Raw genomic sequence first — 16,305 nt, forward strand, 5'->3', positions numbered from 1 at the left:
CATGGTACTGGATTGAAATTTTTTATTCCTAAATAAATGGATAAAATTTACCATTTGAAAGACACTAGTTATTATTATAATAATGACGTTGAAAGTTTTGAATATAGAGAATTAAAAAGTGAAAATAGAATTAATAATCATGAAAATGCTACATATAATTTCTTTATCAATGATACAAATGCTAATATTTTATATTCTGCAGGATATCTGCAACAAGAATTAAAAATTGTAAAAGGAGATGGAGGTGTAATAAGTAATGAAAATGTTACTCTAGTGAATGGAGGAGGTCTCATAAATTCAAACAGGTTGACTATAGGAAATACTGAAGTTGAATCCACTATAAATTATAAAGCCATTATGAATCAAATATTAGGGATGATACACTTCACCCCTGATTATTCAACATCGGAAGCTACTAACATGTTCTTTTATGTAGATACAACTGATTCTGTAGATAGAAACAATTTCAAATATAATGGAAATCTGATAGATACTACCAAAATAACTGATTTTTTTAAAAACCTTAAACTAAATGAAAGTTTTAATGAAGGATTTTCAAAAAGATGTAAATTTACTAAAAATAGTCAAACAGTAAAAATATGGATTCCTTTAAAGTATATATTTGATTTCTTTAACGAATATAAAAAAGTAATGACAGGTTTCCAAGTTAAAATAGAAATTCAAAGAAATGATAGTAAAAATATGTTGTATACAGATATTCAAAATCCAGATTTTAAGGTTCTTGTTGAAGATTTATCACTTTGGTTACCTTATGTTAGATTTAAAAATTCAGCATCTGTAAAATTCAATGAATTAAAATTATCAAATACTCCTATAGAAATAAATTGGGATCATTATAACATTATCAAATCAAATGTATTTTATAAAAATTCCAGTGGATCCTATTCTATTCCTGCTACATCTGATGAAGTTTTGAGTTTATATGTCATTCCACAATATGAAGAAAGAAATGAAAATATGAATCAAAATAACATGATGTTTGATCACTTGGATATGATAGAATGTTGGTTAATGATTAATAACATTAAAGTTCCCACTGTAAGTTATATGATGGACTTTAATAAAAATGATTATAATCGATTATATTATGCTATTTTAGAATCAGGAATGAATAATATAAATTCTGAAACAGGTTGTATGATAAACTATTCAAATTTCAGTAAGTATCCTATAATTTGTTTCAACTTGGCAAACCATGAAAATTATACGAACTTAAGTAATTTAATGATTGAATTCAATTGGAGATTGAGAAATAATACTACTAAAAATTATGTTTTTTACTTTATTTTGAAAGAAATAAACAAATGCTCTTTTAATATGTCAACTCAAGATATAAAAATGATTAAAACTCTGAAAACATAAAGGATTTTTTCTATTTTAATAAATGGCCGCTTATTATCCACTTTACGACGATGAAATAAAAGAAGGACCTTTAGGACCACCAGGTATAGGATTTAAATTAACGAATGATGGTAATTATGATATGGAAAGTAAACTTTTAAAAAATGTTTTACATCCTCAGGAAGATAATGATTCTTCAACTAAAAAATATGTAGATGATTTAAAAAATAAGTGTTTGATTCGTAATAACGGTTATTTTAATGCTAAAAATAAATGTGGACCGCTGGGAACCGTGTCTTAATGCTCAGTCCACAGCGGGACTTCAATTCATTTGCGGTCATTGGCAAATTTGGTTTCTAATTTCAGGAATATTTTAAATTACTAGTGGGCTGCGCCCCCTGTTCGCTAACGCTCGCCAACACCCGAAAATTGCTACGCAATCTTATATGGTTTGCTTCGCAAGCCAAGCTCGCTTCGCTCGCTACTAACTTAAGTACTTTGCAAATGCACAAAATTCTAAGAATTCAAAACAATAATTCAAATCCATATAACAACTTTTTTTTTAAAAAAAATTACATCTTTTTAGTAAATACTAAGTCATTAAAATAAATTTGAATTCAAATAAATGACATGCAATTCGTTAAACCTATTTGTAAGAGTTAAATAAAAATATTTATATTGGTGCGTATAAGGTAAAGTAAATTTGTTTATGTATTATAATTAATAGATTGAAATATTTGGTATATGTACTAATAATTGGATATAGTCATGATTAAAAAGGTTAAATGATTGAAACGTCGTGGTAAATATAATTAAGGCCGAAATATATGAAAGGGTAAATAAAATAAATTAAGGGGGATGTGATCGTTAAGGAAAGTGGTAGTACAATGCTAATGTGGGATAGCAATAACCCAGTAGGTTCAAAAGGTCACAAAGTGTGAGGTTTGAACAAATTGGATAAATTGGTATCACCGAATTTAGAATAAGGGTGAAACTAAAAATAATTAAAGATAAAAAGATAAATAAGGTCATGCTATATCCAGATATAAGTATTTAAGATAAATGGAGTAAATTGATGTTTCCAATAAGAAAAACTAATAAATTCACATTTATGCATGCCCATAACAATAAATGAAAGGTACTCACCGCACACATACTGGAGGACAAGATAAAGACTCATCAAGAAAAGACGAAATGGAACACACATTTTTAAATTGCGTTTAAGATTTATTTAAGAAAAAATATTTAATAACATAACTATTGGAAATACGTCTTTAAAACCATTTTTAACAGTAGAAATGGGTGACGAGAGAATTTAACGAAACCAAAGGCGTCATGCATAAAGTTAAATATAAAAGAACGAGTAATTTAATCGTTAAAATAAAATATGAAAAGCAAACTTAAATTTGAGAGGATTTTTAATGTTAAAGAAAAATTGAAGGTATACACTGTTGATTTTAAATTTTTCAGAAATTGATTACAGCTAGGGATTTAATTTAAGATAGAGGTTAAAAAAAATGTAAAAAAGAAATCCCTCGATACGGACCGAAGTCCGCATCTCGAAAAAAAAGAACATGCAAGGAAGAAGCCAACAGAGAATCTCCTCCAAGTGACTTAAAAATTCCTTAACTGGGGTAGACCAGAAAAACTACGACCAATTAAATTTAAAGAGGCGGAGAGTTTGAAATTTAAAGTAAAGAGATTGGTTAGTTAGCCCCCCTAAAATTAAAGGAAGAAAAAGAAAGGCGTGAGTAGAGGGGTTGGTTGACTTTCCCCACAGGAAGTGCGATGACCGCAACGACCGTGAGAAAGGTCAACAAGAAAGTTAAAAATAAAATTGCCAAATTGAAAAAAAGAATAACGTTTACAGAAAAATTAAAGGTTAAGTAAAATTAGAAATTAAAATTGTCACATTACATTAAGTGTAAATGTGACACTATTAGAAATGTGCTATAGTATAAAATCCTAAGATAAAATTTCTAAAACTGTTATCTCTTTAAAAAGGTTAAAATTTTGGCTATAATTAAGTCTATTAAAAATTGAAATAAGTGAATTGCAATGGAAAAACCTGCATAAACAAATAAATTCTAGTAAAACGAATAAATTCGTGATATAAATCAAAAATCGTCAAATAAATTCGTTATATATAAATTCGTGAAAAATTCGCGCTTTCGACAAAATACTAAAATAGAGATCTATTGACAAAGACCACTCACTTCTGTCTAGCTTATGCTCGCTCTGGTTATTTCAATTTCCGTTTTTAAGAGCGCTATGTGTTGAGTTATCTGAGCCAGATTTGGCATGTGACATTTTTAGCGGCAATCATAGGTCGATTTTCCAGCGTTGCCATTCGGGGAGTTGTAATGAGGCTTTTTTTGTCGCCGTGTCAGAGAAATATATATATAGGTTAGAAATTTAAGCAAGGAATGCAATTCAATGCCTCGCACACAAAAAAAAAACATATTTTTCATAATTGTTAGAAATTATTAAAATTCTAGTTTCATCAACAACAAAAAAAATGAAATATATATCTCCAAAATGTATGTGGCTAAAAAAAGACAAAAGTTTTAAACAACAGAATTCAGAATTATAGCAATCATTCGGGAACATCTCGATAGATGGATGGGTCCGTGTCTGTTTCTTGCCGCGTAATAACATTTTCGGCATTAGTTTCTCCAGTTTCTGCCAACAACGGAGAGCCTTAATGAAGCGAAAGATTTAAAATCAGTAGTCATTAGAGCACGCGCCCGGGACCAACGCTTCTCATTAGTCTTCTTAATTGCAATGTTCCAGAAAAGGACAATAAAACTGGTAGGGATAGTTTGAGAATTTATCTTTTAATATTTTGTGATCCTATTCATGCTTTGTGGTGAAATATCTATGGAATGCCTTTTTAAATGAGTTGTTTTAGCATATTCACTATCAAAAGCTGATTTTGTTTAACTGCGAAAACTTCAATGTTTACATTTTCTTTAATGAATATGTTTTAGTTAAAATTTTTAAATCTGAGCCAATTACATAGCTGTAAAATTATTTATAACATAATGAAAAAGAATTATTGTTCATTTTTATATTGTTACTAGCTGACCCGGCAAACGTTGTTTTGCCGTATGAAGTATTTCTAGAGTATGAAAATATATGTTATTTATTGTAAGTGTGTGCGTATGTGGTATATGAGTGGAAGAGGCATGGAGCGTTATGAACGATGACGGAATGTGAAAATAACAACACACCAAATAATATTTTTTTAAAATTTATGTTAACTTTTTTTTATAAATTATATATACAATGAATTCTGAAAATATTAGTCAATAATATGAATCTCTTAGTGCAATGGAGTGTACAATATTTTTTGTCATTCCATCTTTAACTAACACAAATAAACTGAATGGTCTGCCTACTCGAGAGCATGCCACGTATAATTGTCCGTCTGAAAAACATGGTGTGCTCAAATCTAAGCCGCAAACAGACATTGTTTGGCCTTGAGATTTATTAATAGTCATTAAGCATTGATCTCATCAGCGTACGTTGAACGCGGAATAACGGGAAGTGCTTGTCTGAAATCACTTGAAAGGTGTAACAGAATCCCACCAAATAATTTGTCATTGTTTTTTACATCTTTCAATGTCCTGTTCAACGCCTCAAGCGAATGTTTGTGTGCCATAGTCCATTCATCCCAGATGATAATTTTACAGTGTTTCAACACTGTGGTCATAGACGATTGCTTTTTTATGTTTCACACTACGTCTGGGTTGTTTTGAATGTTTAGTGGCAGCTTATATACTGAATGAGCGTTCTGCCTCCATCCAATAAAGTTGCCCCAATGCCAGATGGAACGACCAACGCGATGCCATTATTTGATTGTATTTCAGCGAGAATTAGCGAAATAATAAATATTTGCCAGTTCCACCTGGTGCATCAAAAAAATCCACCTTGTCCAGCCGAAACTGCGAGCATAATGCGGTCATGAATGTTCCTTTGTTCCTCATTAAGCAATGGAACATTGCGAGTAACAATCGCTGCCATTTCTACCGTGTTGTATTGAAGTTCACGATTCATGTCATTGTTGAATAAATCAGATGCACTTCGATTTGGAGAAAGCATACCGAAATGACAGAGAGGCAAGTTGGTAATAATAATGCAAAGATTCTCAATAGCAATCAGTGCTTCATTGTACATAGCATCGCTGAATGCCATCGTTAGATCGTTGCAACGTGTGCGATGTTGATACAGTATAATATCAGTCATCGAATCTTTGTGATTATCCCATAACGTTTCTATTCGGGCCGGGAAACATGTAGTTAGTACTATAGCGAATAATAGACGAATTTGTTTACAGTATAGTTCAACGCTGCTTCAGCAAGCATACATTCCCAGCAAAAACATAAGTTCTGGCCATCTTCGAAATTACTGACGGTACTGATTGAAAAGTGAAGGAGCAAATTACTGTCAGCTGGGTTGATTGCTGGGCCACCCTATGAACTTTTGCCAACATTGTAGGAAGTGTTGGGCCTGTACATTACAAACAGCCGCATCCCGTCAGTCTGTATCTACCCAATGGGCCACCAAGTTAAAGTTGTCTGCTGCCGCCAGTGAAGCGGTCGAGCGAGTAACTGTAACTGTGAATTTATTGTTTAGAAAAAGAAGCACGTTGGATTCTTATAATTTTCAAAAAAGGTAAGGTTTTATTTTTTTCTATTACATTGAAGTTATTATTTTAATCATTTTTGATTTACTATTGTTCAAATATGTTTACGACGTGCAGATTTCGGTTTACAAAGAACCGCGTTTGAAGTGCTGTTTTGGCGCTATGTTTTAGATTGGCAATCATCTTTATTCAATTAATACATCATAATTAACACCTTTCTAAGATAGAATAATAAAAAATATTAAATTTAATTCAATGAAAATGTACAGACAAATGTTTTATCAACACCAAGATCGCCGCCAAATTTTTAGCGACAATCGAGCAGTAGCACGCCAAAAACAAATATAAATTCTGTTGTATGATGACTCTTTAAGTGCAATTCATAATATGTTGTAGCATATGATATAAATCAGGTTTATCTAAGTATATTATGAAAATAGGTTTGTATAATAATCAAGAATTTTCATTAAAACTTATTTCTTTATGTTAAATAATATTTAGATTTTAGTTAACTAATTGCTGTTAGTAATATTAAAAATTGTTTCTGTTATATGTATTTCATTTTAATGAAATTTTTGAGCTAAATTCAAGTGTAAAAATAGGTAAAGGTTTAATAATTTATACTAAATAGTTTAAATTAAAATGAAAAATTTATTTGTACATGTTAATATAAATAATTGCGAAGAATCGTGCTGTGAATTCTTAAACAACCTAAAAAAAATATAGATTATGGAAAGTTTTTTAGCACGCAGTTGCTCATACTTAATTGTATATTGGCTAACCCCACTTATACAAAAAAAAATATTACAAAATTCTTTTATATTTTGAAATCAATGTTAAGTTACTTCATAATTTCTGTTAAGAGTTAAGTGAATAATGTTTTTATTGTGAATTTCAAGTTAATATTCATATAAAATAATGCCCGATTTTTATAGGGATTACAAAAATATATAAAAGTTCAATACAATATGAAAACAAAATTCATACTCAATAAAAATAACAAACAACTCTTTTTCTATTAGTATTAAAAATGTTAGAAAACCTGTTAGCGCTCTCCATGAATTTCTATAGGTTTTCTTATTTCTTGCTGTGTTTATTATTAATTTAATGAACTCGCACTCGTATTGGTAACATGCGATCAAAATTTCTACTTTTCGACTAGTTAGAGTACTAAAATCTACAGGAGCTCTGTACTTGTTGACAATTTAAATTACAATCATTTCCTGACCGCTATAGACAGAATATAATACCATTTTATTTACAAGTACAACTTCTTAAAAGGATGTTTGACCACTTTCGAAGTAGCCGAGGTGCTTCAAATTTAACTTGTATTCTATTGAGAAAACAAGTTATAACTGCTTCCAGATCACTGAAACTAAATTTATAATATTTTTTGCAGAGAATCTTTCAGTGGAAATAAAAGTTTTTCAATTAACTCCTTGAAAGATTTTCAATGCTAACCTTATATTTTGTGATCCTAGAGCCGAACTTAGAAAATTTTGTTGTTTTATTGTTGACAATTCTGTTAAGAAAATTTCCTGACCTACAAGTTATTTTTCTCATTCTAATTTCTGAAAAATATTATTCTAATTTTCATTCAAACGTTTTGAGTGCCCGTTGTGTAATGCTTTTTAAATTTTTGCTGAAAGTTAAGCGAAATTTTTTTTACTGTATATCTCAAGTTAATATTCACATGAAAGTAAGACCTTTTTTTTTCTTTTACCTCTTTAAATGTTAGAAAACCTGTGCCAGTCCTCCATGAATTTCTGTAAGTTTTATTACTTAATGTATTTATTATTTATTGAATTATCTCGCTTTCATGTTTGTAACAATGGTAACTTGCAATTGAAATTTCTACTATTTTCCAACTGGGTGAAGTACTGTGTCTCTGTTCTCATCAACTTCACTTTCCAAGTAGCTGAAGTGCTCCAAATTCAACTCTTATTCCATTGACAACTTACATCTTATCACTTAAAGGAATTTTTTTTTTCTTAAACTAAATATCAAATCCTTATATTGAGCTTTGTATGGAAGTGCTAGACTAATATAATTATTAATAATAGTTTATTAGACACAATATGCTTTAATATTAGATTCCATTGAACACTAATTTAAACGTAAATTTACGAGTAGTTTGAAACACGGCTTAACGAAAAAATCTAGCCGCTTTTTTTTATTGATAATTTTCTTATTTTATTTTTATAATCTGTTTTGGCTTGAGCAAAATAGTTGTTGTTTGCCTGTCAGTCTGACCACAGCAAAGTGAGGGTTTAAACGCACATATTTTAAATTATTGTACTAGGGGGCGAACCATATGGAGACGACAAAAATTTGATTATAATCAATTTGAAAAGTTTTTTTCAAAATAAATTAAATTTCAGAAATGACTTTTATGTGAAACTGTTCTATTTTACATAAATTAAATTGAGAAAAGCAACTATTACCAACCGATTCCCCTGATACAAATTTTTAAATATATTAATAGTTAAAATGATTTATCAATTAACTTATTTTTTTTCATCATCTGCAGAATCTTTGATGTGCATAAATAATTTAATATTATTTTGAGAAGTAATATTTTAATTATTATTATTTGAATTATGATTTTAAAGAAGGATTAAGGACATTTTAATGTATTAAGCGAATTCATTTATAAAGTACAGTGAATTCTCACTTATGCACCAGTCTTTGGGACCAAGAGAAAAAGCGTATAAGATTTAAAAAACAGTAAGTTCATGCAAATAAGAAAAGCTTCAGATTCAGCAAAAGCTAAATTTACAATAATTTTTTGCCGAGAATCTATTAGTGGGAATAAAAAAATAAATTTCAATTAACTCTTAGGAAGATTTTCAATGCTAACCTTATATTTTGTGTTTTTTTTTTATTGTTGACAATTCTGTTAATAAAATTTCCTGGTCGAAAAGTTATTTTTTTCATTCTAAATTTCCTGGCCTACAAGTTATTTTTCTCATTCTAATTTCTAAAAAATATTTTAATTTTTATTTAATCTTTCTGGGTGTCCATTTTGTAATACTTTTTAAATTTCTGCTAAGAGTTTACCGTAAAATATTTTTACTGTATACAAGGTAATATTTACATAAAAATATGACCTTTTTTTCCTTTTAGCTTTTCAACCTGTGCCAGTCCACCATGAATTTCAGTAAGTTTTTTAACTTTTATCATATGCAGAATCTTGGATGTACATAATTAATTTAATATTAGGTACTTTGAGAAGTAGTATTTTAATTATTATTACTTGAATTATGATTTTAAAGAAGAATTAGGGACATTTTAATGTATAAAGCAAATTTATTTATAAAGTGCAGTGAATTCTCCCTTATGCATCAGTTTTTGGGACCAAGAGAAAAAGTGTATAAGATTTTAAAAACAGTAAGTTCATGCACATAAGAAAAGCTTCAGATTCAGCGAAAGCTAAATTTACAATAATTTTTTGTGGAGAATCTTTAAGTGGAAATAAAAAAATAAATTTCAATTAACTCTTTGGAAGATTTTAAACGCTGACCTTATATTTTGTGATCCTAGAGGCGAACTTAGAAAATTTTGTTGTTTTATTGATGACGATTCTGTTAATAAAATTTCGTAGCCTGCAAGTTATTTTTCTCATTCAAATTTCTAAAAAATATTATTCTAATTTTTACTTAATCTTTCTGGGTGTCCGTTGTATAATGTTTTTTAAATTTCTGCTAAAAGTTTACTGAAAAAATTTTTTACTGTATATCTCAAGTTAATATTTACATAAAAATAAGACCCTTTTTTTCCCTTTTAGCTCTTCAAATGTTGGTAAACCTGTGCCAGTCCACCATGAATTTATGTAAGTTTTATTACTTTTATCATCTGCAGAGTCTTTGATGTGCATAAATAATTTATTATTTTGAGAAGTATTATTTTAATTATTATTATTTGAATTATGATTTTAAAGAAGGATTAGGGACATTTTAATGTATTAAGCGAATTCATTTATAAAATACAGTGAATTCTCATTATGCTTCAGTCTTTGGGACCAAGAGAAAGTCCATAAGATTTTAAAAACAGTAAGTTCATACAAATAAGAAAAGCTAGATAGAAAAGTTTCAATAGCTGAATAAAACTACAAATAGTCGTGAATAGCGGCTAAACCTTCTAATTGTTTTTAATGATTTCGAGTAATGTTTTTGTCATCTCTGTTTTCGCGTAAACTGAGGAATAGTAATCGCTATAGCTTTACATTCCTTGACCAAAAACTAACGTTTTAATTGGTGGTGGGAAAGACACTGCTAGATAAATTTTGGAAGCATATGGGTGGTATATATGGTGGTTTCAATGTGGGTGGTGTGATAGATAAGACACCTTATTCAAATTCATATAAAAAAATGTCTTCCTAGAAACAATAAAAGTGAAAAAAATCCCATAGGGAAGAAAAATGAACTGTATTACTAGATCCAGTAACTTATTTCCTTTTATCTGTAACGAAGATTGTTTATTTGCTTTAAACTGAAAACTTTTTCTAAAAAATGGGATTATTTTTTTCTATTTAAACAAAAAATAAAATCAAAATTTTAGACTTTTAAAAAAAATTGTGTGCTGAATTGAAATATTTATTTTCTGAATGATGCATAAAGAATTATAATTATTATTATTTTCCTATATAATGATCAAGGGCCTTTGAAAACCTTTGTATATATGCAAAAGGCACATAAAAGAGGTGGCGCAGAAGTGATTGGTCACTGTATGTAGTTTTATATTTTAATAATGGTTATTAATTTTCATTTTAATCGTTCACTTCCCTATTCAATGAAAAAAAGTGTTATATTTATAAATTTTATTGATGTATATAAAATATTTTTTTAAAAATTTTATTAAGTACAGTAAGATTTTGATTGTGAAAACGCAATCATATTTAAAAACCTACCTTGTTAACATGGCTTAAAAACGTGTAGGTTAAAGAGAAAAAAAAAAAGTAACGACAAAGTACTGATTTGAAGCATCTTGAAACTAACCTGTACAATATTGAATGCCTTCTAAGACATTATTTGGTAGAAAAAATTTTTGCGATAAGAACAATTTTTTAGTCCAAGCAAATAAAATGCCCCGTAAAAGTTAAAAAATTCTTAATAAAATGTGTAAGTAAATTTAATTTATGGTAACTAAGAAATAATGTTAATAACACCTACATTTCACTTATTTATCTATTCTTCAATAGTACAAAATATTTTTATTTGGCAAAAATATATACACCTACCTTTTTAAAAACAAAAAAGTTTTCTTGAAACAGAAGTTTAAAATGTAAACACATTAGGAATCTCTAAACTAACATTTAAGTGCGACAGAAGCAAAAAGATTATAGAAATCTTACGATTTTATGAGTTAAACGAGATGAAAAACATCAGAACCAGTTTAACTGCATATTGAAATGTTGAAGTTTTTAAAGATTCTTTTTTAACTTTCCGCCCTATAAACGGGTTGTGGTTGTGTGACGTGGGCGACCCTGCTTCACCACAGGTGCCCACTGGGTAACGAGAAGAAAGTAGTAGTTCTGGCATTCCTGTGGCCAATGGGACAACCCCCCAATGCCTGCAATTTGAAAAAAAAAGGGAAAAAAGTCTATAATAAGGAAACGCCCATTGTAACGCTCCTGTCCTTGGGCAATCAAACAGGTTTAAATGTTTTCAGTCTAATTTTTCTCTGAATTATTCATTAGATTTAAATAAGTTTTGTTTCTTTTTATTTGTGGCCCATAATGTGTGTATCCTATTACAGAGTTTATTTGCTAGAATTCGAAAAGTATATGTTGAAAGTGGTTAATGTGCAACTCCTGCTATTCTAATCTACAGAAAATGACAACTAATTTTTCTGTATCAAATAAAAATGCAGTATACCTCCTCGAGAAGGGCCAACCGTCCTCACTGCCCTTTGACGACACTGTCTGATAATATTCCTTTTAAAAAATTTAATGTGTAAATGATGATTACACACTTTTAAAATTATTCGTGTTAATAAGTTTGATTCAGATACCATTACAAATATTTACTTTGTTAATTCTCAACTGGTTAAATTTTTAAAAGATTTTTTTAGTATCAATAAGTTTATTAAAAGATTTTTTAAAAAAATTTGAAATGAATATTTTTTTTAAAAATATGTACCTTTCAATATTTATTTTTAATTAATAGTTTATTAGTTAATAGTTTAAATTATGGAAAAAAGCCTTCAAGTTTAACAATATTTTTTTCTATTGCACAATGTTTTCTATTGCACAATGATTTTCTATTAGCATGTTTTTTTTCTTTGTAAGCTACAAATTTTTCTCATTTTGATAATGGGTGAGAACTACTTTTTGAAATATACATGTAAAATAGTAGGTATAGGATGGTAATTTTACAGTTGTTAAGAATCGAATTCAGCTGTTACATAATAGTACACATTTTGTTAACTATTTACGGTGTTAATTAAAAGCCCTTTAAAAACTCGGTGTACCCTTTTTTTTTAGGAAGCACCTTTCCCTTTTTTATTCCTAGGCATAGTAATGGAGTATTTAACAAATATTTTTTGTTAAAAGAAGGAACTAAATTAATAAAAAAATTTGAAGAAAAGAAATTTCATCAGAGATGTAAACAATGTTTTTAATATTTATGTAAACTTTTCATTTTTTGTCTTACATCTATACCAGTTATATAAAGACATTACGGAAATCGTGACATTGGTCAAATCTGTCGTTATTCTTATCTAGTTCTTGTGTTTTTTATATGAGGAAAACATTAATTTCACAAAGCATCACCATTAAAGTAATTTAAGAATTTATTGATTTATAAAGTTATTACAGAATTGTAAAATTATCTGCCTTTTTAACTAGCAAATTTTGAGCAACCTTTTTTCATATGGTTTCAATTCTGGTTTCAATTCAATACATATTATTGTTTTGATGCCTATTTTAATATGAAAAATGTTGTAAATTTTGAAATGTTTTTTGTCAAGGGTATACAATTAAAAATTTAATCATAAAAGTAAAGCGAAAAAGAAATACTATTGATACATTCGTGCATGTAAGTAATATATATTTAAAAGTAATTTTTCTTCTATACCTTTCCTTGAAACAATAATTTACATTAGAATATCATAATTGTTTTAAATATTAAATGCAATAAAATTGAGCACCATAAAATTAATGAAGAAAAAACTGCATGTTTTTTTAAATTAAATATTTTCTGAGAAAAGGTGAGCACAAAATTAAACACCCTGAATAACTTTTCATTTAACAGTTAGATTTTCATGTACTAGTTGTCAATCTTAATGGGTTCGTGAGTCAATATTCAATAATTTCATTCAGAAAGGAATTTTATGTTCAAAATCTTTCTAAATTATAAGACAGGTGTATGTTTTGCATGGTGTTACTAATTTGAAGACTAATTTGATGAGTCAAAATTTATCAATGAAATGATAAAAGCAAAAACTTTTCGATAGAAATTTTAGTTTTAAATGCTCATTTTCACAAAAATACTTATGTTTTTAAAATATACGATTTGCATAATTTTTATTTTATTATCCTCTCTTTCAGGAGAACTCTTCTGTGCTATTCCAAGTGATTCTATGTAGACAAAGATATGATTTCTCTGTTGTTTTTATTATTTTTAAAATTAAATTGAAATTTGTGTAATATTTGTATTGATTAAGGTTATGTCTTTGTATTTATATGTCTTTGTATAATAAAATGTTTGCAAGAGACAATGTTGATTATTCATTTAACTAATTTCAGGGTACATTCAATTCATTACATGACAGGCTACATTAGTACATTTTTGTCCAATACACCTATTTTTTGTTAAATTTGCTGCAAGACTAAATATAATCAGTAAAACATGAATTCATGATCAGTATCGCACTAAATGATCATCTCTGGACAGCCTCTTAATATTATCGGCTGTAGGTTGTATTTATTTTTGTATAGGGTACAATAGTATCACTAGATTCCTTAAGAACACAGCTTTTATTTTAAAACATATATATACTGACTACAAGCTATTATAGACATATATATTGACTTCAAGTTAAAACTTGAAAAATTACTTGTGAGATACAGAATTTTCATAATTCTGGACAGCAGTTTTATTATTCTGCTTTTAAGTAGAATATCACTGTAAAGAAAAGATTATTACATATGTTTACCTAGTTTAAAAATGTATTGATAAGTGGAAGCATAGATTGTGCACAGCAAATCTTTAGGACTAAGGGGTTGAACTGTGTAATAAATATTCTTTGCATAAAACAATTTAAATGAAAAAATTAACCTAGAAATATTTTCTTAGCTCATATATTAATAATTTATTCAGAAATGTATTAGATAGCTAGATATTTATTTAGCTAATTGAATTAAATAAAAATTAGGTTTGTGGGTTTTAATTACTCCTGTAACTAGGTCAATGACCTCTCGTAAACCTCTATAAACTAAAGGGATGCTGCTGGGTGTATATAAATTGCTGGCCCTCAATTATTGATTCATTGATTACCCTCTACTGGAAAATGTCGGGCAATCACTCACCCAGCGCGTTTTAGACAGTAACTGCTGGGTTAGGTACTACCGGCCATCGATAGGCCGGTATTGTTGGCTCGACAGAAGGCCAGCCATTCACTTTAGTACAGTTGAAAGTGACTTTTGCCGGCACAGACCCGTCGCTTTAGCTGGTGGCAAACAGCAGTTTTGTGGAGCTGGACCTACAGATTTGTTTTTGCTGGAACTGGTTGTCGTCTTCCAGCAAGCGGAGAGCAAGGCATGTATCTTTATCCGTTGGATGCTGATGTCCATCGACTTTACGTATATCTTGAAATGACAATGAGACGGTGACATTAACCAACAGCAGTCGAAGATAAATGCACTCAGTGTGCTTTGGATTGACTGTAAATACTCTCCCCAAGGCGTTTGATTTGAATAAATCGGGACATGCATCAACCGGTGCGCCTTGCTTGCGGGGGTGTCCATTTTTTTGTTTGAGACCATGTGAAATAGTGTGGTACTTCTGAGTAAAGTAATGTCCGTGCAAAGGCACCAAAAGCATCAGCACGATTACACAATTCAAAAAATTGGGTGAGTGTAGTTTTTGGTGGACTTATAGCTCGGTCAATAGCTGTCTCATTCGTGAAATATAAGTGCTGACCGTTTTACAGATGGACGGCTAAATGAATAACGGTTGGATCCCGTTGATGAATTGGGAAACCAAAGATACGCCAAACAGCTTCATTGGAACTGATGTACCCGCCACTTTGGTACAGCTTTATTTCATCGTTGTTATTCACTGGAAGAGCAGTCACATTAGTATTTGCAACTCGAAATACTGCCATATCACTGCCTTTATTCACATATTTGCAAATATATTTGATGATCTTCTTTTAAGGGCGAGCATAAGTATTAGAGTTTAATACGACTTGTTGCAACGTGTGTGAATATTCGCGATCGCAACGAACTATAGGGGGCGTTGTTGTATGAGACTAATACCAGCGATTTCTATATGAACAGTCATTCATTTACTCTAGAGACGTCTTTAATGTAGCGTGTAGCATTGCAACGTTCCTTCCTTATCGTGGCTAATTAAATTTAAAAAAGAAAAATGTTTGATATCCAATCTTATGCAAACAAAAACAAAATGGTATCTCTTTTTTTTAAAAACGGATTATCCAAAACACATCGGAAAAATATTTGCACATAAACAGAAAAAAATATGTATATTCTTATAAGAGTTAAAACCCAATACCCTAGAAATAGTTTTACTAAAATTAATGATATAACATGAAAGGCCTATTTAAACTTTACATTCCATAGTTTTAAGAATAATATTACTTCAAAAATTAAAATGAGCAAAAAGTATACATAAGCCTCATAATTTTATGAAATTTTATTTAGAAAAAAACGTTTTTTAACAACAATTTTTATCAAAAAATCTCAAGTTTCAATAAAAATCATTATTTAGGAACTAAAAAACGTAAAATAAAGAATGCTTACGATACAAAGCAAAAAAGAAAAAACCAATTCTAAAAATTCCTTACATTAAAATAAACAACTTTCATGTTTTTTTCTTTTTTGATTCATAATCGGACGCAGAAAACCATTCCATAGAAAACTATCATCAAATAAGAAAAAAACTACTTAAAAGTAAAATTTTTTATTTTAAAAAAATTGACACTTACCTGTTTTATAAATCAGAAGAATTCCAAAATGATTTGCTCTTCTATTTTTGTTACCATTTTTTAGTGCTACGAAAATGCGTCTTTGGGATTCGCCAAAAATTGAACAAGATGCAATTTTGTTTTTT

The 16,305-nt window shown here is 29.2% G+C and overlaps 1 long non-coding RNA gene across 4 annotated transcripts; it reads left to right on the forward strand.

Annotated features, from left to right (window-relative positions):
• The first annotated feature begins 5,784 nt into the window (after positions 1-5,784).
• On the forward strand, positions 5,785-13,729 carry LOC147809622 (uncharacterized). Of its 4 annotated transcripts, none has more exons than XR_015433815.1 (5): positions 5,785-6,039; positions 7,749-7,778; positions 9,137-9,170; positions 9,798-9,842; positions 13,560-13,729. It is a non-coding gene; the product is annotated as an uncharacterized LOC147809622 (long non-coding RNA). The 4 variants fall into 4 exon arrangements; XR_015433818.1 differs by having other exon boundaries at positions 5,809-6,450; XR_015433816.1 differs by lacking the exon at positions 7,749-7,778 and having other exon boundaries at positions 5,806-6,039.
• The last annotated feature ends 2,576 nt before the right edge of the window (positions 13,730-16,305 follow it).

This window comes from Parasteatoda tepidariorum, chromosome 5, assembly GCF_982258835.1.
Source record: "Parasteatoda tepidariorum strain Cologne lab strain chromosome 5, Ptep-v5.0, whole genome shotgun sequence".
Lineage (NCBI taxonomy): Eukaryota > Metazoa > Arthropoda > Arachnida > Araneae > Theridiidae > Parasteatoda > Parasteatoda tepidariorum.